Genomic DNA, 24,850 nt, shown 5'->3' on the forward strand with positions numbered 1-24,850 from the left:
CGGAACGCTTCCATTGTTCTCGGAATTTTGTTGACATTTAAAAATGCTTCGGAACTCTTCCATTGTTCTGGGAATTCCGCTGAAGTTTAAAAATGCTTCGGAACTCATCCATTGTACTCGGAATTCCGCTGACGTTTAAAAATGATTCGGAACTCTTGCATTGATCTCGGAATTCCGCTGAATTTTAAAAATGCTTCGGAACTCTTCCATTATTCTGGGAATTCCGCCGAAGTTTAAAAATGCTTCGGAACTCTACCATTGTTCTTGGAATTCTGCTGACGTTTAAAAATGCTTCGGAACTCTTCCATTGTACTCGGAATTCTGCTGAAGTTTAAAAATGCTTCGGAAAGATTCCATTGTTCTCGGAATTACGCTGACATTTAAAAATGCTTTGGAACGCTTCCATTGTTATCGGAAATCTCCTGACGTTTAAAAATGCTTCGGAACTCCTCCATTGTTCTCGGAATTCCGCTGACATTTAAAAATGCTTCGGAACGCTTCCATTGTTCTCGGAATTTTGTTGATGTTTAAAAATGCTTCGGAACTCTTCCATTGTTCACGGAATTCCGCTGATGTTTAAAAATGCTTCGGAACTCTTCCATTGTTCTCGGTATTCCGCTGACATTTAAAAATGCTTCGGAAGTCATTCATTGTACTCGGAATTCCGCTGAAGTTTAAAAATGCTTCGGAACTCCTCCATTGTTCTCGGAATACCGATGATGTTTGAAAATGCTTCGGAACTCTTCCATTGTTCTTGGAATTCAGCTGAAGTTTAAAAATGCTTCGGAACTCTTCCATTGTTCTCAGAATTCCGCTGAAGTTTAAAAATGCTTCGCAACTCTTCCATTATTCTGGGAATTCCGCCGAAGTTTAAAAATGCTTCGGAACTCTTCCATTGTTCTCGGAATTCCGCTGGCGTTTAAAAATGCTTCGGAACTCTTCCATTATTCTGGGAATTCCGCTGAAGTTTAAAAATGCTTCGGAACTCTTCCATTGTTCTCGGAATTCCACTGACGTTTAAAAATGCTTCGTAACACTTCCATTGTACTCGGAATTCTGCTGAAGTTTAAAAATGCTTCGGAACTCATCCATTGTAATCGGAATTCTGCTGAAGTTTAAAAATGATTCGGAATGCTTCCATTGTTCTCGGAATTACGCTGACATTTAAAAATGCTTTGGAACGCTTCCATTGTTATCGGAATTCTCCTGATGTTTAAAAATGCTTTGGAACTCCTCCATTGTTCTCGGAATTCCGCTGAAGCTTAAAAATGCTTTGGAACTCTTCCATTGTTCTCGAAATTCCGCTGACATTTACAAATGCTTCAGAACGCTTCCATTGTTCTCGTAATTTTGTTGATGTTTAAAAATGCTTCGGAACTCTTCCATTGTTCTCGGAATTCCGCTAACATTTAAAATTGCTTCGGAACTCATCCATTGTACTCGGAATTCCGCTGAAGTTTAAAAATGCTTCGGAACTCTTCCATTGTTCTCGGAATTCCGCTGAAGTTTAAAAATGCTTGGGAACTCTTCCATTGTTCTCGGAATTCAGCTGAAGATTAAAAATGCTTCGGAATTCTACCATTGTTCTCGGAATTCTGCTGAAATTTAAAAATGCTTCGGAACTCTTCCATTGTACTCGGAATTCTGCTGAAGTTTAAAAATTCTTCGGAAAGCTTCCATTGTTCTCAGAATTACGCTGACATTTAAAAATGCTTTGGAACGCTTCCATTGTTATCGGAAATCTCCTGACATTTAAAAATGCTTCGGAACTCCTCCATTGTTCTCGGAATTCCGCTGACATTTAAAAATGCTTCAGAACGCTTCCATTGTTCTCGGAATTTTGTTGATGTTTAAAAATGCTTCGGAACTCTTCCATTGTTCTCGGTATTCCGCTGACATTTAAAAATGCTTCGGAAGTCATCCATTGTACTCGGAATTCCGCTGAAGTTTAAAAATGCTTCGGAACTCTTCCATTGTTCTCAGAATTCCGCTGAAGTTTAAAAATGCTTCGGAACGCTTCCATTATTCTGGAAATTCCGCCGAAGTTTAAAAATGCTTTGGAACTCTTCCATTGTTCTCGGAATTCCGCTGACGTTTAAAAATGCTTCGGAACTCTTCCATTATTCTGGGAATTCCGCTGAAGTTTAAAAATGCTTCGGAACTCTTCCATTGTTCTCGGAATTCCACTGACGTTTAAAAATGCTTCGTAACTCTTCCATTGTACTCGGAATTCTGCTGAAGTTTAAAAATGCTTCGGAACTCATCCATTGTAATCGGAATTCTGCTGAAGTTTAAAAATGCTTCGGAACTCATCCATTGTAATCGGAATTCTGCTGAAGTTTAAAAATGATTCGGAATGCTTCCATTGTTCTCGGAATTACGCTGACATTTAAAAATGCTTTGGAACGCTTCTATTGTTATCGGAATTCTCCTGATGTTTAAAAATGCTTCGGAACTCCTCCATTGTTCTCGGAATTCCGCTGAAGCTTAAAAATGCTTTGGAACTCTTCCATTGTTCTCGTAATTTTGTTGAAGTTTAAAAATGCTTCGGAACTCTACCATTGTTCTTGGAATTCTGCTGACGTTTAAAAATGCTTCGGAACTCTTCCATTGTACTCGGAATTCTGCTGAAGTTTAAAAATGCTTCGGAACTCTTCCATTGTACTCGGAATTCTGCTGACATTTAAAAATGCTTCGGAACTCTTCCATTGTTCTCGGAATTTTGTTGACATTTAAAAATGCATCGGAACTCGTACATTGTTCTGGGAATTCCGTCGAAGTTTAAAAATGCTTCGGAACTCTTCCATTCTTCTAGGAATTCCGCTGAAGTTAAAAATGTTTCAGAACTCTTCCATTGTTCCCGGAATTCCACTGACGTTTAAAAATGCTTCTGAACTCTTCCATTGTTCTCGGAATTTCGCTGACGTTTAAAAATGATTCGGAACTCTTCCATTGTTCTCGGAATTTTGATAACGTTTAAAAATGCTTCGGAACGCCTCCATTGTTCTCGGAATTCTGCTGACGTTTAAAAATGCTTTGGAACTCTACCATTGTTCTTGGAATTCTGCTGACGTTTAAAAATGCTTCGGAACTCTACCATTGTACTCGGAATTCTGCTGAAGTTTAAAAATGCTTCGGAACTCTTCCATTGTACTCGGAATTCTGCTGAAGTTTAAAAATGCTTCGGAAAGATTCCATTGTTCTCGGAATTACGCTGACATTTAAAAATGCTTTGGAACGCTTCCATTGTTATCGGAAATCTCCTGACGTTTAAAAATGCTTCGGAACTCCTCCATTGTTCTCGGAATTCCGCTGACATTTAAAAATGCTTCGGAACGCTTCCATTGTTCTCGGAATTTTGTTGATGTTTAAAAATGCTTCGGAACTCTTCCATTGTTCACGGAATTCCGCTGATGTTTAAAAATGCTTCGGAACTCTTCCATTGTTCTCGGTATTCCGCTGACATTTCAAAATGCTTCGGAAGTCATTCATTGTACTCGGAATTCCGCTGAAGTTTAAAAATGCTTCGGAACTCCTCCATTGTTCTCGGAATACCGCTGATGTTTGAAAATGCTTCGGAACTCTTCCATTGTTCTTGGAATTCAGCTGAAGTTTAAAAATGCTTTGGAACTCCTCCATTGTTCTCGGAATTCCGCTGAAGCTTAAAAATGCTTTGGAACTCTTCCATTGTTCTCGAAATTCCGCTGACATTTACAAATGCTTCGGAACGCTTCCATTGTTCTCGTAATTTTGTTGATGTTTAAAAATGCTTCGGAACTCTTCCATTGTTCTCGGAATTCCGCTAACATTTAAAATTGCTTCGGAACTCATCCATTGTACTCGGAATTCCGCTGAAGTTTAAAAATGCTTCGGAACTCTTCCATTGTTCTCGGAATTCCGCTGAAGTTTAAAAATGCTTCGGAACTCTTCCATTGTTCTCGGAATTCAGCTGAAGATTAAAAATGCTTCGGAATTCTACCATTGTTCTCGGAATTCTGCTGAAATTTAAAAATGCTTCAGAACTCTTCCATTGCTCTCGGAATTCCGCTGAAGTTTAAAAATGCTTCGGAACTCTTCCATTGTTCTCGGAATTTTGATGACGTTTAAAAATGCTTCGGAACGCCTCCATTGTTCTCGGAATTCTGCTGAAGTTTGAAAATGCTTCGCAACTCTTCCATTGTTCTCGGAATTAAGCTGACGTTTAAAAATGCTTCGGAACTCTTGCATTGATCTCGGAATTCCGCTGAAGTTTAAAAATGCTTCGGAACTCTTCTATTATTCTGGGAATTCCGCCGAAGTTTAAAAATGCTTCGGAACTCTTCCATTGTTCTCGGAATTCCGCTGATGTTTAAAAATGCTTCGGAACTCTTCCATTGTACTCGGAATTCTGCTGAAAATTAAAAATGCTTTGGAACTCTTCCATTGTTCTCGGAATTCTGCTGAAGTTTAAAATGCTTTGGAATGCTTCCATTGTTCTCGGAATTACGCTGACGTTTAAAAATACTTTGGAATGCTTCCATTGTTATCGGAATTCTCCTGAAGTTTAAAAATGCTTCGGAACTCCTCCATTGTTCTCAGAATTCCGCTGAAGTTTAAAAATGATTCAGAACTCTTCCATTGTTCTTGGAATTTAGCTGAAGTTTAAAAATGCTTCAGGACTCTTCCATTGTTCTCAAAATTCTGATAAGTTTAAAAATGCTTCGGAACTCTTCCATTGTTCTCGGAATTTTGTTGATGTTTAAATATGCTTCGGAACTATTACTTTGTTCTGGGATTTCTACTGACGTTTAAAAATGCTTTGGAACTCTTCCATTGTTCTCGGAATTCCGCTGACTTTTAAAAATGCTACGGAGCTCTTCCATTGTTCTCGGAAATCCGCTGAAGTTTAAAAATGCTTCGCAACTCTTTCATTGTTCTCGGAATTCCGCTGAAGTTTAAAAATGCTTCGGAACACTTCCATTGTTCTCGGAATACTGTTGATGTTTAAAAATGCTTTGGAACTCTTGCTTTGATCTCGGAATTCCACTAAAGTTTAAAAATGCTTTGGAACACTTACATTATTCTGGGAATTCCGTCGAAGGTTAAGAATGCTTCGGAACTGTTCTATTGTTCTCAAAATTCTGCTTAAGTTTAAAAATGCTTCGGAACTCTTCCATTGTTCTCGGAATTTTGTTGATGTTTAAATATGCTTCGGAACTCTCACTTTGTTCTGGGAATTCTACTGACATTTAAAAATGCTTCGGAACTCTTCCATTGTTCTCGGAACTCCGCTGAAGTTTAAAAATGCTTCAGAACTCTTCCATTGTTCTCGCAATTCCGCTGACGTTTAAAAATGCTTCGGAGCTCTTCCATTGTTCTCGAAATTCCGCTGACATTTAAAAATGCTACAGAACTCCTCCATTGTTCTCGGAATTCCACCGAAGTTTAAAAATGCTTCGGAACTCTTCCATTGTTCTCGGAATTCCGCTGACGTTTAAAAATGCTTCGGAACTCTTCCATTATTCTGGGAATTCCGCTGAAGTTTAAAAATGCTTCGGAACTCTTCCATTGTTCTCGGAATTCCACTGACTTTTAAAAATGCTACGGAGCTCTTCCATTGTTCTCGGAAATCTGCTGAAGTTTAAAAATGCTTCGCAACTCTTTCATTGTTCTCGGAATTCCGCTGAAGTTTAAAAATGCTTCGGAACTCTTTCATTGTTCTCGGAATTCCGCTGAAGTTTAAAAATGCTTCGGAACTCATCCTTTGTTCTCGGAATTACGCTGAAGTTTAAAAATACTTCGGAACTCTTCCATTGTTCTCGGAATTCAGCTGAAGATTAAAAATGCTTCGGAGCTCTTCCATTGTTCTCGGAATTCTGTTGAAGTTTAAAAATGCTTCAGAACTCTTCCATTGCTCTCGGAATTCCGCTGAAGTTTAAAAATGCTTCGGAACTCTTCCATTGTTCTCGGAATTCAGCTGAAGATTAAAAATGGTTCGGAGCTCTTCCATTGTTCTCGGAATTCTGTTGAAGTTTAAAAATGCTTCAGAACTCTTCCATTGCTCTCGGAATTCCGCTGAAGTTTAAAAATGCTTCGGAACTCTTCCATTGTTCTCAGAATTTTGATGACGTTTAAAAATGCTTTGGAAATCCTCCATTGTTCTCGGAATTCCGCTGAAGTTTAAAAATGCTTTGGAACTCTTCCATTGTTCTCGGAATTCCGCTGACGTTTAAAAATGATTCGGAACTCTTGTATTGATCTCGGAATTCCGCTGAAGTTTAAAAATGCTTCGGAACTCTTCCATTATTATGGGAATTCCGCCAAAGTTTAAAAATGCTTCGGAACTCTTCCATTGTTCTCGAAATTTTGTTGACATTTAAAAATGCTTCGGAACTCTTCCATTGTTCCCGGAATTCCGCTGACATTTAAAAATGCTTCGGAACTCTTCCATTGTTCTCGGAATTTTGTTGACATTTAAAAATGCATCGGAACTCTTACATTGTTCTGGGAATTCCGTCGAAGTTTAAAAATGCTTCGGAATTCTTCCATTGTTCTAGGAATTCCGCTGAAGTTTAAAAATGTTTCAGAACTCTTCCATTGTTCCCGGAATTCCACTGGACGTTTAAAAATGCTTCTGAACTCTTCCATTGTTCTCAGAATTTCGCTGAAGTTTAAAAATACTTCGAAACTCTTCCATTGTTCTCGGAATTCCGCTGACGTTTAAAAATGATTCGGAACTCTTGCATTGATCTCGGAATTCCGCTGAATTTTAAAAATGCTTCGGAACTCTTCCATTATTCTGGGAATTCCGCCGAAGTTTAAAAATGCTTCGGAACTCTACCATTGTTCTTGGAATTCTGCTGACGTTTAAAAATGCTTCGGAACTCTTCCATTGTACTCGGAATTCTGCTGAAGTTTAAAAATGCTTCGGAACTCTTCCATTGTACTCGGAATTCTGCTGAAGTTTAAAAATTCTTCGGAAAGCTTCCATTGTTCTCAGAATTACGCTGACATTTAAAAATGCTTTGGAACGCTTCCATTGTTATCGGAAATCTCCTGACATTTAAAAATGCTTCGGAACTCCTCCATTGTTCTCGGAATTCCGCTGACATTTAAAAATGCTTCAGAACGCTTCCATTGTTCTCGGAATTTTGTTGATGTTTAAAAATGCTTCGGAACTCTTCCATTGTTCTCGGTATTCCGCTGCCATTTAAAAATGCTTCGGAAGTCATCCATTGTACTCGGAATTCCGCGGAAGTTTAAAAATGCTTCGGAACTCCTCCATTGTTCTCGGAATACCGCTGATGTTTAAAAATGCTTCGGAACTCTTCCATTGTTCTTGGAATTCAGCTGAAGTTTAAAAATGCTTCGGAACTCTTCCATTGTTCTCAGAATTCCGCTGAAGTTTAAAAATGCTTCGGAACGCTTCCATTATTCTGGAAATTCCGCCGAAGTTTAAAAATGCTTTGGAACTCTTCCATTGTTCTCGGAATTCCGCTGACGTTTAAAAATGCTTCGGAACTCTTCCATTATTCTGGGAATTCCGCTGAAGTTTAAAAATGCTTCGGAAAGCTTCCATTGTTCTCAGAATTACGCTGACATTTAAAAATGCTTTGGAATGCTTCCATTGTTATCGGAAATCTCCTGACATTTAAAAATGCTTCGGAACTCCTCCATTGTTCTCGGAATTCCGCTGACATTTAAAAATGCTTCAGAACGCTTCCATTGTTCTCGGAATTTTGTTGATGTTTAAAAATGCTTCGGAACTCTTCCATTGTTCTCGGTATTCCGCTGCCATTTAAAAATGCTTCGGAAGTCATCCATTGTACTCGGAATTCCGCGGAAGTTTAAAAATGCTTCGGAACTCCTCCATTGTTCTCGGAATACCGCTGATGTTTAAAAATGCTTCGGAACTCTTCCATTGTTCTTGGAATTCAGCTGAAGTTTAAAAATGCTTCGGAACTCTTCCATTGTTCTCAGAATTCCGCTGAAGTTTAAAAATGCTTCGGAACGCTTCCATTATTCTGGAAATTCCGCCGAAGTTTAAAAATGCTTTGGAACTCTTCCATTGTTCTCGGAATTCCGCTGACGTTTAAAAATGCTTCGGAACTCTTCCATTATTCTGGGAATTCCGCTGAAGTTTAAAAATGCTTCGGAACTCTTCCATTGTTCTCGGAATTCCACTGACGTTTAAAAATGCTTCGTAACTCTTCCATTGTACTCGGAATTCTGCTGAAGTTTAAAAATGCTTCGGAACTCATCCATTGTAATCGGAATTCTGCTGAAGTTTAAAAATGATTCGGAATGCTTCCATTGTTCTCGGAATTACGCTGACATTTAAAAATGCTTTGGAACGCTTCTATTGTTATCGGAATTCTCCTGATGTTTAAAAATGCTTCGGAACTCCTCCATTGTTCTCGGAATTCCGCTGAAGCTTAAAAATGCTTTGGAACTCTTCCATTGTTCTCAAAATTCCGCTGACATTTACAAATGCTTCGGAACGCTTCCATTGTTCTCGTAATTTTGTTGATGTTTAAAAATGCTTCGGAACTCTTCCATTGTTCTCGGAATTCCGCTAACATTTAAAAATGCTTCGGAACTCATCCATTGTACTCGGAATTCCGCTGACGTTTAAAAATGATTTGGAACTCTTGCATTGATCTCGGAATTCCGCTGAATTTTAAAAATGCTTCGGAACTCTTCCATTATTCTGGGAATTCCGCCGAAGTTTAAAAATGCTTCGGAACTCTACCATTGTTCTTGGAATTCTGCTGACGTTTAAAAATGCTTCGGAACTCTTCCATTGTACTCGGAATTCTGCTGAAGTTTAAAAATGCTTCGGAACTCTTCCATTGTACTCGGAATTCTGCTGAAGTTTAAAAATGCTTCGGAAAGCTTCCATTGTTCTCGGAATTCCGCTGACATTTAAAAATGCTTCGGAACTCTTCCATTGTTCTCGGAATTTTGTTGACATTTAAAAATGCATCGGAACTCGTACATTGTTCTGGGAATTCCGTCGAAGTTTAAAAATGCTTCGGAACTCTTCCATTCTTCTAGGAATTCCGCTGAAGTTAAAAATGTTTCAGAACTCTTCCATTGTTCCCGGAATTCCACTGACGTTTAAAAATGCTTCTGAACTCTTCCATTGTTCTCGGAATTTCGCTGACGTTTAAAAATGATTCGGAACTCTTCCATTGTTCTCGGAATTTTGATAACGTTTAAAAATGCTTCGGAACGCCTCCATTGTTCTCGGAATTCTGCTGACGTTTAAAAATGCTTTGGAACTCTACCATTGTTCTTGGAATTCTGCTGACGTTTAAAAATGCTTCGGAACTCTACCATTGTACTCGGAATTCTGCTGAAGTTTAAAAATGCTTCGGAACTCTTCCATTGTACTCGGAATTCTGCTGAAGTTTAAAAATGCTTCGGAAAGATTCCATTGTTCTCGGAATTACGCTGACATTTAAAAATGCTTTGGAACGCTTCCATTGTTATCGGAAATCTCCTGACGTTTAAAAATGCTTCGGAACTCCTCCATTGTTCTCGGAATTCCGCTGACATTTAAAAATGCTTCGGAACGCTTCCATTGTTCTCGGAATTTTGTTGATGTTTAAAAATGCTTCGGAACTCTTCCATTGTTCACGGAATTCCGCTGATGTTTAAAAATGCTTCGGAACTCTTCCATTGTTCTCGGTATTCCGCTGACATTTAAAAATGCTTCGGAAGTCATTCATTGTACTCGGAATTCCGCTGAAGTTTAAAAATGCTTCGGAACTCTTCCATTGTTCTAGGAATTCCGCTGAAGTTTAAAAATGTTTCAGAACTCTTCCATTGTTCCCGGAATTCCACTGACGTTTAAAAATGCTTCTGAACTCTTCCATTGTTCTCGGAATTTCGCTGACGTTTAAAAATGATTCGGAACTCTTCCATTGTTCTCGGAATTTTGATAACGTTTAAAAATGCTTCGGAACGCCTCCATTGTTCTCGGAATTCTGCTGAAGTTTGAAAATGCTTCGCAACTCTTCCATTGTTCTCGGAATTAAGCTGACGTTTAAAAATGCTTCGGAACTCTTGCATTGATCTCGGAATTCCGCTGAAGTTTAAAAATGCTTCGGAACTCTTCTATTATTCTGGGAATTCCGCCGAAGTTTAAAAATGCTTCGGAACTCTTCCATTGTTCTCGGAATTCCGCTGATGTTTAAAAATGCTTCGGAACTCTTCCATTGTACTGGGAATTCTGCTGAAAATTAAAAATGCTTTGGAACTCTTCCATTGTTCTCGGAATTACGCTGACGTTTAAAAATACTTTGGAATGCTTCCATTGTTATCGGAATTCTCCTGAAGTTTAAAAATGCTTCGGAACTCCTCCATTGTTCTCAGAATTCCGCTGAAGTTTAAAAATGATTCAGAACTCTTCCATTGTTCTTGGAATTTAGCTGAAGTTTAAAAATGCTTCGGAACTCTTCCATTGTTCTCAAAATTCTGATAAGTTTAAAAATGCTTCGGAACTCTTCCATTGTTCTCGGAATTTTGTTGATGTTTAAATATGCTTCGGAACTATTACTTTGTTCTGGGATTTCTACTGACGTTTAAAAATGCTTTGGAACTCTTCCATTGTTCTCGGAATTCCGCTGACTTTTAAAAATGCTACGGAGCTCTTCCATTGTTCTCGGAAATCCGCTGAAGTTTAAAAATGCTTCGCAACTCTTTCATTGTTCTCGGAATTCCGCTGAAGTTTAAAAATGCTTCGGAACTCATCCATTGTAATCGGAATTCTGCTGAAGTTTAAAAATGATTCGGAATGCTTCCATTGTTCTCGGAATTACGCTGACATTTAAAAATGCTTTGGAACGCTTCCATTGTTATCGAAATTCTCCTGATGTTTAAAAATGCTTCGGAACTCCTCCATTGTTCTCGGAATTCCGCTAAAGCTTAAAAATGCTTTGAACTCTTCCATTGTTCTCGAAATTCAGCTGACATTTACAAATGCTTCGGAACGCTTCCATTGTTCTCGTAATTTTGTTGATGTTTAAAAATGCTTCGGAACTCTTCCATTGTTCTGGGAATTCCGCTAACATTTAAAAATGCTTCGGAACTCATCCATTGTACTCGGAAATCCGCTGACGTTTAAAAATGATTCGGAACTCTTGCATTGATCTCGGAATTCTGCTGAATTTTAAAAATGCTTCGGAACTCTTCCATTATTCTGGGAATTCCGCCGAAGTTTAAAAATGCTTCGGAACTCATCCATTGTTCTCGGAATTCCGCTGACGTTTAAAAATGATTCGGAACTCTTGCATTGATCTCGGAATTCCGCTGAATTTTAAAAATGCTTCGGAACTCTTCCATTATTCTGGGAATTCCGCCGAAGTTTAAAAATGCTTCGGAACTCTACCATTGTTCTTGGAATTCTGCTGACGTTTAAAAATGCTTCGGAACTCTACCATTGTACTCGGAATTCTGCTGAAGTTTAAAAATGCTTCGGAACTCTTCCATTGTACTCGGAATTCTGCTGAAGTTTAAAAATGCTTCGGAAAGATTCCATTGTTCTCGGAATTCCGCTGACATTTAAAAATGCTTCGGAACGCTTCCATTGTTCTCGGAATTTTGTTGATGTTTAAAAATGCTTCGGAACTCTTCCATTGTTCACGGAATTCCGCTGATGTTTAAAAATGCTTCGGAACTCTTCCATTGTTCTCGGTATTCCGCTAAAGCTTAAAAATGCTTTGGAACTCTTCCATTGTTCTCGAAATTCAGCTGACATTTACAAATGCTTCGGAACGCTTCCATTGTTCTCGTAATTTTGTTGATGTTTAAAAATGCTTCGGAACTCTTCCATTGTTCTGGGAATTCCGCTAACATTTAAAAATGCTTCGGAACTCATCCATTGTACTCGGAAATCCGCTGACGTTTAAAAATGATTCGGAACTCTTGCATTGATCTCGGAATTCTGCTGAATTTTAAAAATGCTTCGGAACTCTTCCATTATTCTGGGAATTCCGCCGAAGTTTAAAAATGCTTCGGAACTCATCCATTGTTCTCGGAATTCCGCTGACGTTTAAAAATGATTCGGAACTCTTGCATTGATCTCGGAATTCCGCTGAATTTTAAAAATGCTTCGGAACTCTTCCATTATTCTGGGAATTCCGCCGAAGTTTAAAAATGCTTCGGAACTCTACCATTGTTCTTGGAATTCTGCTGACGTTTAAAAATGCTTCGGAACTCTACCATTGTACTCGGAATTCTGCTGAAGTTTAAAAATGCTTCGGAACTCTTCCATTGTACTCGGAATTCTGCTGAAGTTTAAAAATGCTTCGGAAAGATTCCATTGTTCTCGGAATTCCGCTGACATTTAAAAATGCTTCGGAACGCTTCCATTGTTCTCGGAATTTTGTTGATGTTTAAAAATGCTTCGGAACTCTTCCATTGTTCACGGAATTCCGCTGATGTTTAAAAATGCTTCGGAACTCTTCCATTGTTCTCGGTATTCCGCTGACATTTAAAAATGCTTCGGAAGTCATTCATTGTACTCGGAATTCCGCTGAAGTTTAAAAATGCTTCGGAACTCCTCCATTGTTCTCGGAATACCGCTGATGTTTGAAAATGCTTCGGAACTCTTCCATTGTTCTTGGAATTCAGCTGAAGTTTAAAAATGCTTCGGAACTCTTCCATTCTTCTCAGAATTCCGCTGAAGTTTAAAAATGCTTCGGAACTCTTCCATTATTCTGGGAATTCCGCCGAAGTTTAAAAATGCTTCGGAACTCTTCCATTGTTCTCGGAATTCCGCTGACGTTTAAAAATGCTTCGGAACTCTTCCATTGTTCTCGGAATTCCACTGACGTTTAAAAATGCTTCGTAACACTTCCATTGTACTCGGAATTCTGCTGAAGTTTAAAAATGCTTCGGAACTCATCCATTGTAATCGGAATTCTGCTGAAGTTTAAAAATGATTCGGAATGCTTCCATTGTTCTCGTAATTACGCTGACATTTAAAAATGCTTTGGAATGCTTCCATTGTTATTGGAATTCTCCTGATGTTTAAAAATGCTTTGGAACTTCTCCATTGTTCTCGGAATTCCGCTGAAGCTTAAAAATGCTTTGGAACTCTTCCATTGTTCTCGAAATTCCGCTGACATTTAAAAATGCTTCGGAACGCTTCCATTGTTCTCGTAATTTTGTTGATGTTTAAAAATGCTTCGGAACTCTTCCATTGTTCTCGGAATTCCGCTAACATTTAAAATTGCTTCGGAACTCATCCATTGTACTCGGAATTCCGCTGAAGTTTAAAAATGCTTCGGAACTCTTCCATTGTTCTCGGAATTCCGCTGAAGTTTAAAAATGCTTCGGAACTCTTCCATTGTTCTCGGAATTCAGCTGAAGATTAAAAATGCTTCGGAACTCTTCCATTGTTCTCGGAATTTTGATGACGTTTAAAAATGCTTCGGAACGCCTCCATTGTTCTCGGAATTCTGCTGAAGTTCGAAAATGCTTCGCAACTCTTCCATTATTCTGGGAATTCCGCCGAAGTTTAAAAATGCTTCGGAACTCTTCCATTGTTCTCGGAATTCCGCTGGCATTTAAAAATGCTTCGGAACTCTTCCATTATTCTGGGAATTCCGCTGAAGTTTAAAAATGCTTCGGAACTCTTCCATTGTTCTCGGAATTCCACTGACGTTTAAAAATGCTTCGTAACACTTCCATTGTACTCGGAATTCTGCTGAAGTTTAAAAATGCTTCGGAACTCATCCATTGTAATCGGAATTCTGCTGAAGTTTAAAAATGATTCGGAATGCTTCCATTGTTCTCGGAATTACGCTGACATTTAAAAATGCTTTGGAACGCTTCCATTGTTATCGGAATTCTCCTGATGTTTAAAAATGCTTTGGAACTCCTCCATTGTTCTCGGAATTCCGCTGAAGCTTAAAAATGCTTTGGAACTCTTCCATTGTTCTCGAAATTCCGCTGACATTTACAAATGCTTCGGAACGCTTCCATTGTTCTCGTAATTTTGTTGATGTTTAAAAATGCTTCGGAACTCTTCCATTGTTCTCGGAATTCCGCTAACATTTAAAATTGCTTCGGAACTCATCCATTGTACTCGGAATTCCGCTGAAGTTTAAAAATGCTTCGGAACTCTTCCATTGTTCTCGGAATTCCGCTGAAGTTTAAAAATGCTTGGGAACTCTTCCATTGTTCTCGGAATTCAGCTGAAGATTAAAAATGCTTCGGAATTCTACCATTGTTCTCGGAATTCTGCTGAAATTTAAAAATGCTTCAGAACTCTTCCATTGCTCTCGGAATTCCGCTGAAGTTTAAAAATGCTTCGGAACTCTTCCATTGTTCTCGGAATTTTGATGACGTTTAAAAATGCTTCGGAACGCCTCCATTGTTCTCGGAATTCTGCTGAAGTTCGAAAATGCTTCGCAACTCTTCCATTGTTCTCGGAATTAAGCTGACGTTTAAAAATGCTTCGGAACTCTTGCATTGATCTCGGAATTCCGCTGAAGTTTAAAAATGCTTCGGAACTCTTCTATTATTCTGGGAATTCCGCCGAAGTTTAAAAATGCTTCGGAACTCTTCCATTGTTCTCGGAATTCCGCTGATGTTTAAAAATGCTTCGGAACTCTTCCATTGTACTCGGAATTCTGCTGAAAATTAAAAATGCTTTGGAACTCTTCCATTGTTCTCGGAATTCTGCTGAAGTTTAAAATGCTTCGGAACGCTTCCATTGTTCTCGGAATTACGCTGACGTTTAAAAATACTTTGGAATGCTTCCATTGTTATCGGAATTCTCCTGAAGTTTAAAAATGCTTCGGAACTCCTCCATTGTTCTCAGAATTCCGCTGAAGTTTAAAAATGATTCAGAACTCTTCCATTGTTCTTGGAATTTAGCTGAAGTTTAAAAATGCTTCGGAACTCTTCCATTGTTCTCAAAATTCTGATAAGTTTAAAAATGCTTCGGAACTCTTCCATTGTTCTCGGAATTTTGTTGATGTTTAAAAATGCTTCGGAACTCTTCCATTGTTCTCGGAATTCCGCTGACTTTTAAAAATGCTACGGAGCTCTTCCATTGTTCTCGGAAATCCGCTGAAGTTTAAAAATGCTTCGCAACTCTTTCATTGTTCTCGGAATTCCGCTGAAGTTTAAAAATGCTTCGGAACACTTCCATTGTTCTCGGAATACTGTTGATGTTTAAAAATGCTTTGGAACTCTTGCATTGATCTCGGAATTCCACTAAAGTTTAAAAATTCTTTGGAACACTTACATTATTCTGGGAATTCCGTCGAAGGTTAAGAATGCTTCGGAAATGTTCTATTGTTCTCAAAATTCTGCTTAAGTTTAAAAATGCTTCGGAACTCTTCCATTGTTCTCGGAATTTTGTTGATGTTTAAATATGCTTCGGAACTCTCACTTTGTTCTGGGAATTCTACTGACATTTAAAAATGCTTCGGAACTCTTCCATTGTTCTCGGAATTCCGCTGAAGTTTAAAAATGCTTCAGAACTCTTCCATTGTTCTCGCAATTCCGCTGACGTTTAAAAATGCTTCGGAGCTCTTCCATTGTTCTCGAAATTCCGCTGACATTTAAAAATGCTTCAGAACTCCTCCATTGTTCTCGGAATTCCACCGAAGTTTAAAAATGCTTCGGAACTCTTCCATTGTTCTCGGAATTCCGCTGACGTTTAAAAATGCTTCGGAACTCTTCCATTATTCTGGGAATTCCGCTGAAGTTTAAAAATGCTTCGGAACTCTTCCATTGTTCTCGGAATTCCACTGACATTTAAAAATGCTTCGGAACTCTTCCATTGCACTCGGAATTCTGCTGAAGTTTAAAAATGCTTCGGAACTCTTCCATTGTACTCGGAATTCTGCTGAAGTTTAAAAATTCTTCGGAAAGCTTCCATTGTTCTCAGAATTACGCTGACATTTAAAAATGCTTTGGAACGCTTCCATTGTTATCGGAAATCTCCTGACATTTAAAAATGCTTCGGAACTCCTCCCTTGTTCTCGGAATTCCGCTGACATTTAAAAATGCTTCAGAACGCTTCCATTGTTCTCGGAATTTTGTTGATGTTTAAAAATGCTTCGGAACTCTTCCATTGTTCTCGGTATTCCGCTGACATTTAAAAATGCTTCGGAAGTCATCCATTGTACTCGGAATTCCGCTGAAGTTTAAAAATGCTTCGGAACTCTTCCATTGTTCTCAGAATTCCGCTGAAGTTTAAAAATGCTTCGGAACGCTTCCATTATTCTGGAAATTCCGCCGAAGTTTAAAAATGCTTTGGAACTCTTCCATTGTTCTCGGAATTCCACTGACGTTTAAAAATGCTTCGTAACTCTTCCATTGTACTCGGAATTCTGCTGAAGTTTAAAAATGCTTCGGAACTCATCCATTGTAATCGGAATTCTGCTGAAGTTTAAAAATGATTCGGAATGCTTCCATTGTTCTCGGAATTACGCTGACATTTAAAAATGCTTTGGAACGCTTCTATTGTTATCGGAATTCTCCTGATGTTTAAAAATGCTTCGGAACTCCTCCATTGTTCTCGGAATTCCGCTGAAGCTTAAAAATGCTTTGGAACTCTTCCATTGTTCTCAAAATTCCGCTGACATTTACAAATGCTTCGGAACGCTTCCATTGTTCTCGTAATTTTGTTGATGTTTAAAAATGCTTCGGAACTCTTCCATTGTTCTCGGAATTCCGCTAACATTTAAAAATGCTTCGGAACTCATCCATTGTACTCGGAATTCCGCTGACGTTTAAAAATGATTTGGAACTCTTGCATTGATCTCGGAATTCCGCTGAATTTTAAAAATGCTTCAGAACTCTTCCATTATTCTGGGAATTCCGCCGAAGTTTAAAAATGCTTCGGAACTCTACCATTGTTCTTGGAATTCTGCTGACGTTTAAAAATGCTTCGGAACTCTTCCATTGTACTCGGAATTCTGCTGAAGTTTAAAAATGCTTCGGAACTCTTCCATTGTACTCGGAATTCTGCTGAAGTTTAAAAATGCTTCGGAAAGCTTCCATTGTTCTCGGAATTCCGCTGACATTTAAAAATGCTTCGGAACTCTTCCATTGTTCTCGGAATTTTGTTGACATTTAAAAATGCATCGGAACTCGTACATTGTTCTGGGAATTCCGTCGAAGTTTAAAAATGCTTCGGAACTCTTCCATTCTTCTAGGAATTCAGCTGAAGTTTAAAAATGTTTCAGAACTCTTCCATTGTTCCCGGAATTCCACTGACGTTTAAAAATGCTTCTGAACTCTTCCATTGTTCTCGGAATTTCGCTGACGTTAAAAAATGATTCGGAACTCTTCCATTGTTCTCGGAATTTTGATAACGTTTAAAAATGCTTCGGAACGCCTCCATTGTTCTCGGAATTCTGCTGACGTTTAAAAATGCTTTGGAACTCTACCATTGTTCTTGGAATTCTGCTGACGTTTAAAAATGCTTCGGAACTCTACCATTGTACTCGGAATTCTGCTGAAGTTTAAAAATGCTTCGGAACTCTTCCATTGTACTCGGAATTCTGCTGAAGTTTAAAAATGCTTCGGAAAGATTCCATTGTTCTCGGAATTACGCTGACATTTAAAAATGCTTTGGAACGCTTCCATTGTTATCGGAAATCTCCTGACGTTTAAAAATGCTTCGGAACTCCTCCATTGTTCTCGGAATTCCGCTGACATTTAAAAATGCTTCGGAACGCTTCCATTGTTCTCGGAATTTTGTTGATGTTTAAAAATGCTTCGGAACTCTTCCATTGTTCACGGAATTCCGCTGATGTTTAAAAATGCTTCGGAACTCTTCCATTGTTCTCGGTAATCCGCTGACATTTAAAAATGCTTCGGAAGTCATTCATTGTACTCGGAATTCCGCTGAAGTTTAAAAATGCTTCGGAACTCCTCCATTGTTCTCGGAATACCGCTGATGTTTGAAAATGCTTCGGAACTCTTCCATTGTTCTTGGAATTCAGCTGAAGTTTAAAAATGCTTTGGAACTCTTCCATTGTTCTCGAAATTCCGCTGACATTTACAAATGCTTCGGAACGCTTCCATTGTTCTCGTAATTTTGTTGATGTTTAAAAATGCTTCGGAACTCTTCCATTGTTCTCGGAATTCCGCTAACATTTAAAATTGCTTCGGAACTCATCCATTGTACTCGGAATTCCGCTGAAGTTTAAAAATGCTTCGGAACTCTTCCATTGTTCTCGGAATTCCGCTGAAGTTTAAAAATGCTTCGGAACTCTTCCATTGTTCTCGGAATTCAGCTGAAGATTAAAAATGCTTCGGAATTCTACCATTGTTCTCGGAATTCTGCTGAAATTTAAAAATGCTTCAGAACTCTTCCATTGCTCTCGGAATTCCGCTGAAGTTTAAAAATGCTTCGGAACTCTTCCATTGTTCTCGGAATTTTGATGACGTTTAAAAATGCTTCGGAACGCCTCCATTGTTCTCGGAATTCTGCTGAAGTTTGAAAATGCTTCGCAACTCTTCCATTGTTCTCGGAATTAAGCTGACGTTTAAAAATGCTTCGGAACTCTTGCATTGATCTCGGAATTCCGCTGAAGTTTAAAAATGCTTCGGAACTCTTCTATTATTCTGGGAATTCCGCCGAAGTTTAAAAATGCTTCGGAACTCTTCCATTGTTCTCGGAATTCCGCTGATGTTTAAAAATGCTTCGGAACTCTTCCATTGTACTCGGAATTCTGCTGAAAATTAAAAATGCTTTGGAACTCTTCCATTGTTCTCGGAATTCTGCTGAAGTTTAAAATGCTTCGGAACGCTTCCATTGTTCTCGGAATTACGCTGACGTTTAAAAATACTTTGGAATGCTTCCATTGTTATCGGAATTCTCCTGAAGTTTAAAAATGCTTCGGAACTCCTCCATTGTTCTCAAAATTCTGATAAGTTTAAAAATGCTTCGGAACTCTTCCATTGTTCTCGGAATTTTGTTGATGTTTAAAAATGCTTCGGAACTCTTCCATTGTTCTCGGAATTCCGCTGACTTTTAAAAATGCTACGGAGCTCTTCCATTGTTCTCGGAAATCCGCTGAAGTTTAAAAATGCTTCGCAACTCTTTCATTGTTCTCGGAATTCCGCTGAAGTTTAAAAATGCTTCGGAACACTTCCATTGTTCTCGGAATACTGTTGATGTTTAAAAATGCTTTGGAACTCTTGCATTGATCTCGGAATTCCACTAAAGTTTAAAAATTCTTTGGAACACTTACATTATTCTGGGAATTCCGTCGAAGGTTAAGAATGCTTCGGAAATGTTCTATTGTTCTCAAAATTCTGCTTAAGTTTAAAAATGCTTCGGAACTCTTCCATTGTTCTCGGAATTTTGTTGATGTTTAAATATGCTTCGGAACTCTCACTTTGTTCTGGGAATTCTACTGACATTTAAAAATGCTTCGGAACTCTTCCATTGTTCTCGGAATTCCGCTGAAGTTTAAAAATGCTTCAGAACTCTTCCATTGTTCTCGCAATTCCGCTGACGTTTAAAAATGCTTCGGAGCTCTTCCATTGTTCTCGAAATTCCGCTGACATTTAAAAATGCTTCAGAACTCCTCCATTGTTCTCGGAATTCCACCGAAGTTTAAAAATGCTTCGGAACTCTTCCATTGTTCTCGGAATTCCGCTGACGTTTAAAAATGCTTCGGAACTCTTCCATTATTCTGGGAATTCCGCTGAAGTTTAAAAATGCTTCGGAACTCTTCCATTGTTCTCGGAATTCCACTGACATTTAAAAATGCTTCGGAACTCTTCCATTGTACTCGGAATTCTGCTGAAGTTTAAAAATGCTTCGGAACTCTTCCATTGTACTCGGAATTCTGCTGAAGTTTAAAAATTCTTCGGAAAGCTTCCATTGTTCTCAGAATTACGCTGACATTTAAAAATGCTTTGGAACGCTTCCATTGTTATCGGAAATCTCCTGACATTTAAAAATGCTTCGGAACTCCTCCATTGTTCTCGGAATTCCGCTGACATTTAAAAATGCTTCAGAACGCTTCCATTGTTCTCGGAATTTTGTTGATGTTTAAAAATGCTTCGGAACTCTTCCATTGTTCTCGGTATTCTGCTGACATTTAAAAATGCTTCGGAAGTCATCCATTGTACTCGGAATTCCGCTGAAGTTTAAAAATGCTTCGGAACTCTTCCATTGTTCTCAGAATTCCGCTGAAGTTTAAAAATGCTTCGGAACGCTTCCATTATTCTGGAAATTCCGCCGAAGTTTAAAAATGCTTTGGAACTCTTCCATTGTTCTCGGAATTCCGCTGACGTTTAAAAATGCTTCGGAACTCTTCCATTATTCTGGGAATTCCGCTGAAGTTTAAAAATGCTTCGGAACTCTTCCATTGTTCTCGGAATTCCACTGACGTTTAAAAATGCTTCGTAACTCTTCCATTGTACTCGGAATTCTGCTGAAGTTTAAAAATGCTTCGGAACTCATCCATTGTAATCGGAATTCTGCTGAAGTTTAAAAATGATTCGGAATGCTTCCATTGTTCTCGGAATTACGCTGACATTTAAAAATGCTTTGGAACGCTTCTATTGTTATCGGAATTCTCCTGATGTTTAAAAATGCTTCGGAACTCCTCCATTGTTCTCGGAATTCCGCTGAAGCTTAAAAATGCTTTGGAACTCTTCCATTGTTCTCAAAATTCCGCTGACATTTACAAATGCTTCGGAACGCTTCCATTGTTCTCGTAATTTTGTTGATGTTTAAAAATGCTTCGGAACTCTTCCATTGTTCTCGGAATTCCGCTAACATTTAAAAATGCTTCGGAACTCATCCATTGTACTCGGAATTCCGCTGACGTTTAAAAATGATTTGGAACTCTTGCATTGATCTCGGAATTCCGCTGAATTTTAAAAATGCTTCAGAACTCTTCCATTATTCTGGGAATTCCACCGAAGTTTAAAAATGCTTCGGAACTCTACCATTGTTCTTGGAATTCTGCTGACGTTTAAAAATGCTTCGGAACTCTTCCATTGTACTCGGAATTCTGCTGAAGTTTAAAAATGCTTCGGAACTCTTCCATTGTACTCGGAATTCTGCTGAAGTTTAAAAATGCTTCGGAAAGCTTCCATTGTTCTCGGAATTCCGCTGACATTTAAAAATGCTTCGGAACTCTTCCATTGTTCTCGGAATTTTGTTGACATTTAAAAATGCATCGGAACTCGTACATTGTTCTGGGAATTCCGTCGAAGTTTAAAAATGCTTCGGAACTCTTCCATTCTTCTAGGAATTCCGCTGAAGTTTAAAAATGTTTCAGAACTCTTCCATTGTTCCCGGAATTCCACTGACGTTTAAAAATGCTTCTGAACTCTTCCATTGTTCTCGGAATTTCGCTGACGTTTAAAAATGATTCGGAACTCTTCCATTGTTCTCGGAATTTTGATAACGTTTAAAAATGCTTCGGAACGCCTCCATTGTTCTCGGAATTCTGCTGACGTTTAAAAATGCTTTGGAACTCTACCATTGTTCTTGGAATTCTGCTGACGTTTAAAAATGCTTCGGAACTCTACCATTGTACTCGGAATTCTGCTGAAGTTTAAAAATGCTTCGGAACTCTTCCATTGTACTCGGAATTCTGCTGAAGTTTAAAAATGCTTCGGAAAGATTCCATTGTTCTCGGAATTACGCTGACATTTAAAAATGCTTTGGAACGCTTCCATTGTTATCGGAAATCTCCTGACGTTTAAAAATGCTTCGGAACTCCTCCATTGTTCTCGGAATTCCGCTGACATTTAAAAATGCTTCGGAACGCTTCCATTGTTCTCGGAATTTTGTTGATGTTTAAAAATGCTTCGGAACTCTTCCATTGTTCACGGAATTCCGCTGATGTTTAAAAATGCTTCGGAACTCTTCCATTGTTCTCGGTATTCCGCTGACATTTAAAAATGCTTCGGAAGTCATTCATTGTACTCGGAATTCCGCTGAAGTTTAAAAATGCTTCGGAACTCCTCCATTGTTCTCGGAATACCGCTGATGTTTGAAAATGCTTCGGAACTCTTCCATTGTTCTTGGAATTCAGCTGAAGTTTAAAAATGCTTTGGAACTCTTCCATTGTTCTCGAAATTCCGCTGACATTTACAAATGCTTCGGAACGCTTCCATTGTTCTCGTAATTTTGTTGATGTTTAAAAATGCTTCGGAACTCTTCCATTGTTCTCGGAATTCCGCTAACATTTAAAATTGCTTCGGAACTCATCCATTGTACTCGGAATTCCGCTGAAGTTTAAAAATGCTTCGGAACTCTTCCATTGTTCTCGGAATTCCGCTGAAGTTTAAAAATGCTTCGGAACTCTTCCATTGTTCTCGGAATTCAGCTGAAGATTAAAAATGCTTCGGAATTCTACCATTGTTCTCGGAATTCTGCTGAAATTTAAAAATGCTTCAGAACTCTTCCATTGCTCTCGGAATTCCGCTGAAGTTTAAAAATGCTTCGGAACTCTTCCATTGTTCTCGGAATTTTGATGACGTTTAAAAATGCTTCGGAACGCCTCCATTGTTCTCGGAATTCTGCTGAAGTTTGAAAATGCTTCGCAACTCTTCCATTGTTCTCGGAATTAAGCTGACGTTTAAAAATGCTTCGGAACTCTTGCATTGATCTCGGAATTCCGCTGAAGTTTAAAAATGCTTCGGAACTCTTCTATTATTCTGGGAATTCCGCCGAAGTTTAAAAATGCTTCGGAACTCTTCCATTGTTCTCGGAATTCCGCTGATGTTTAAAAATGCTTCGGAACTCTTCCATTGTACTCGGAATTCTGCTGAAAATTAAAAATGCTTTGGAACTCTTCCATTGTTCTCGGAATTCTGCTGAAGTTTAAAATGCTTTGGAATGCTTCCATTGTTCTCGGAATTACGCTGACGTTTAAAAATACTTTGGAATGCTTCCATTGTTATCGGAATTCTCCTGAAGTTTAAAAATGCTTCGGAACTCCTCCATTGTTCTCAGAATTCCGCTGAAGTTTAAAAATGATTCAGAACTCTTCCATTGTTCTTGGAATTTAGCTGAAGTTTAAAAATGCTTCGGAACTCTTCCATTGTTCTCAAAATTCTGATAAGTTTAAAAATGCTTCGGAACTCTTCCATTGTTCTCGGAATTTTGTTGATGTTTAAATATGCTTCGGAACTATTACTTTGTTCTGGGATTTCTACTGACGTTTAAAAATGCTTTGGAACTCTTCCATTGTTCTCGGAATTCCGCTGACTTTTAAAAATGCTACGGAGCTCTTCCATTGTTCTCGGAAATCCGCTGAAGTTTAAAAATGCTTCGCAACTCTTTCATTGTTCTCGGAATTCCGCTGAAGTTTAAAAATGCTTCGGAACACTTCCATTGTTCTCGGAATACTGTTGATGTTTAAAAATGCTTTGGAACTCTTGCATTGATCTCGGAATTCCACTAAAGTTTAAAAATGCTTTGGAACACTTACATTATTCTGGGAATTCCGTCGAAGGTTAAGAATGCTTCGGAAATGTTCTATTGTTCTCAAAATTCTGCTTAAGTTTAAAAATGCTTCGGAACTCTTCCATTGTTCTCGGAATTTTGTTGATGTTTAAATATGCTTCGGAACTCTCACTTTGTTCTGGGAATTCTACTGACATTTAAAAATGCTTCGGAACTCTTCCATTGTTCTCGGAATTCCGCTGAAGTTTAAAAATGCTTCAGAACTCTTCCATTGTTCTCGCAATTCCGCTGACGTTTAAAAATGCTTCGGAGCTCTTCCATTGTTCTCGAAATTCCGCTGACATTTAAAAAAGCTACAGAACTCCTCCATTGTTCTCGGAATTCCACCGAAGTTTAAAAATGCTTCGGAACTCTTCCATTGTTCTCGGAATTCCGCTGACGTTTAAAAATGCTTCGGAACTCTTCCATTATTCTGGGAATTCCGCTGAAGTTTAAAAATGCTTCGGAACTCTTCCATTGTACTCGGAATTCTGCTGAAGTTTAAAAATTCTTCGGAAAGCTTCCATTGTTCTCAGAATTACGCTGACATTTAAAAATGCTTTGGAACGCTTCCATTGTTATCGGAAATCTCCTGACATTTAAAAATGCTTCGGAACTCCTCCATTGTTCTCGGAATTCCGCTGACATTTAAAAATGCTTCAGAACGCTTCCATTGTTCTCGGAATTTTGTTGATGTTTAAAAATGCTTCGGAACTCTTCCATTGTTCTCGGTATTCCGCTGACATTTAAAAATGCTTCGGAAGTCATCCATTGTACTCGGAATTCCGCTGAAGTTTAAAAATGCTTCGGAACTCTTCCATTGTTCTCAGAATTCCGCTGAAGTTTAAAAATGCTTCGGAACGCTTCCATTATTCTGGAAATTCCGCCGAAGTTTAAAAATGCTTTGGAACTCTTCCATTGTTCTCGGAATTCCGCTGACGTTTAAAAATGCTTCGGAACTCTTCCATTATTCTGGGAATTCCGCTGAAGTTTAAAAATGCTTCGGAACTCTTCCATTGTTCTCGGAATTCCACTGACGTTTAAAAATGCTTCGTAACTCTTCCATTGTACTCGGAATTCTGCTGAAGTTTAAAAATGCTTCGGAACTCATCCATTGTAATCGGAATTCTGCTGAAGTTTAAAAATGATTCGGAATGCTTCCATTGTTCTCGGAATTACGCTGACATTTAAAAATGCTTTGGAACGCTTCTATTGTTATCGGAATTCTCCTGATGTTTAAAAATGCTTCGGAACTCCTCCATTGTTCTCGGAATTCCGCTGAAGCTTAAAAATGCTTTGGAACTCTTCCATTGTTCTCAAAATTCCGCTGACATTTACAAATGCTTCGGAACGCTTCCATTGTTCTCGTAATTTTGTTGATGTTTAAAAATGCTTCGGAACTCTTCCATTGTT

Source organism: Phyllobates terribilis, unplaced genomic scaffold, assembly GCF_046119375.1.
Source record: "Phyllobates terribilis strain yellow unplaced genomic scaffold, ASM4611937v1 Scaffold_7__3_contigs__length_470593459, whole genome shotgun sequence".
Lineage (NCBI taxonomy): Eukaryota > Metazoa > Chordata > Amphibia > Anura > Dendrobatidae > Phyllobates > Phyllobates terribilis.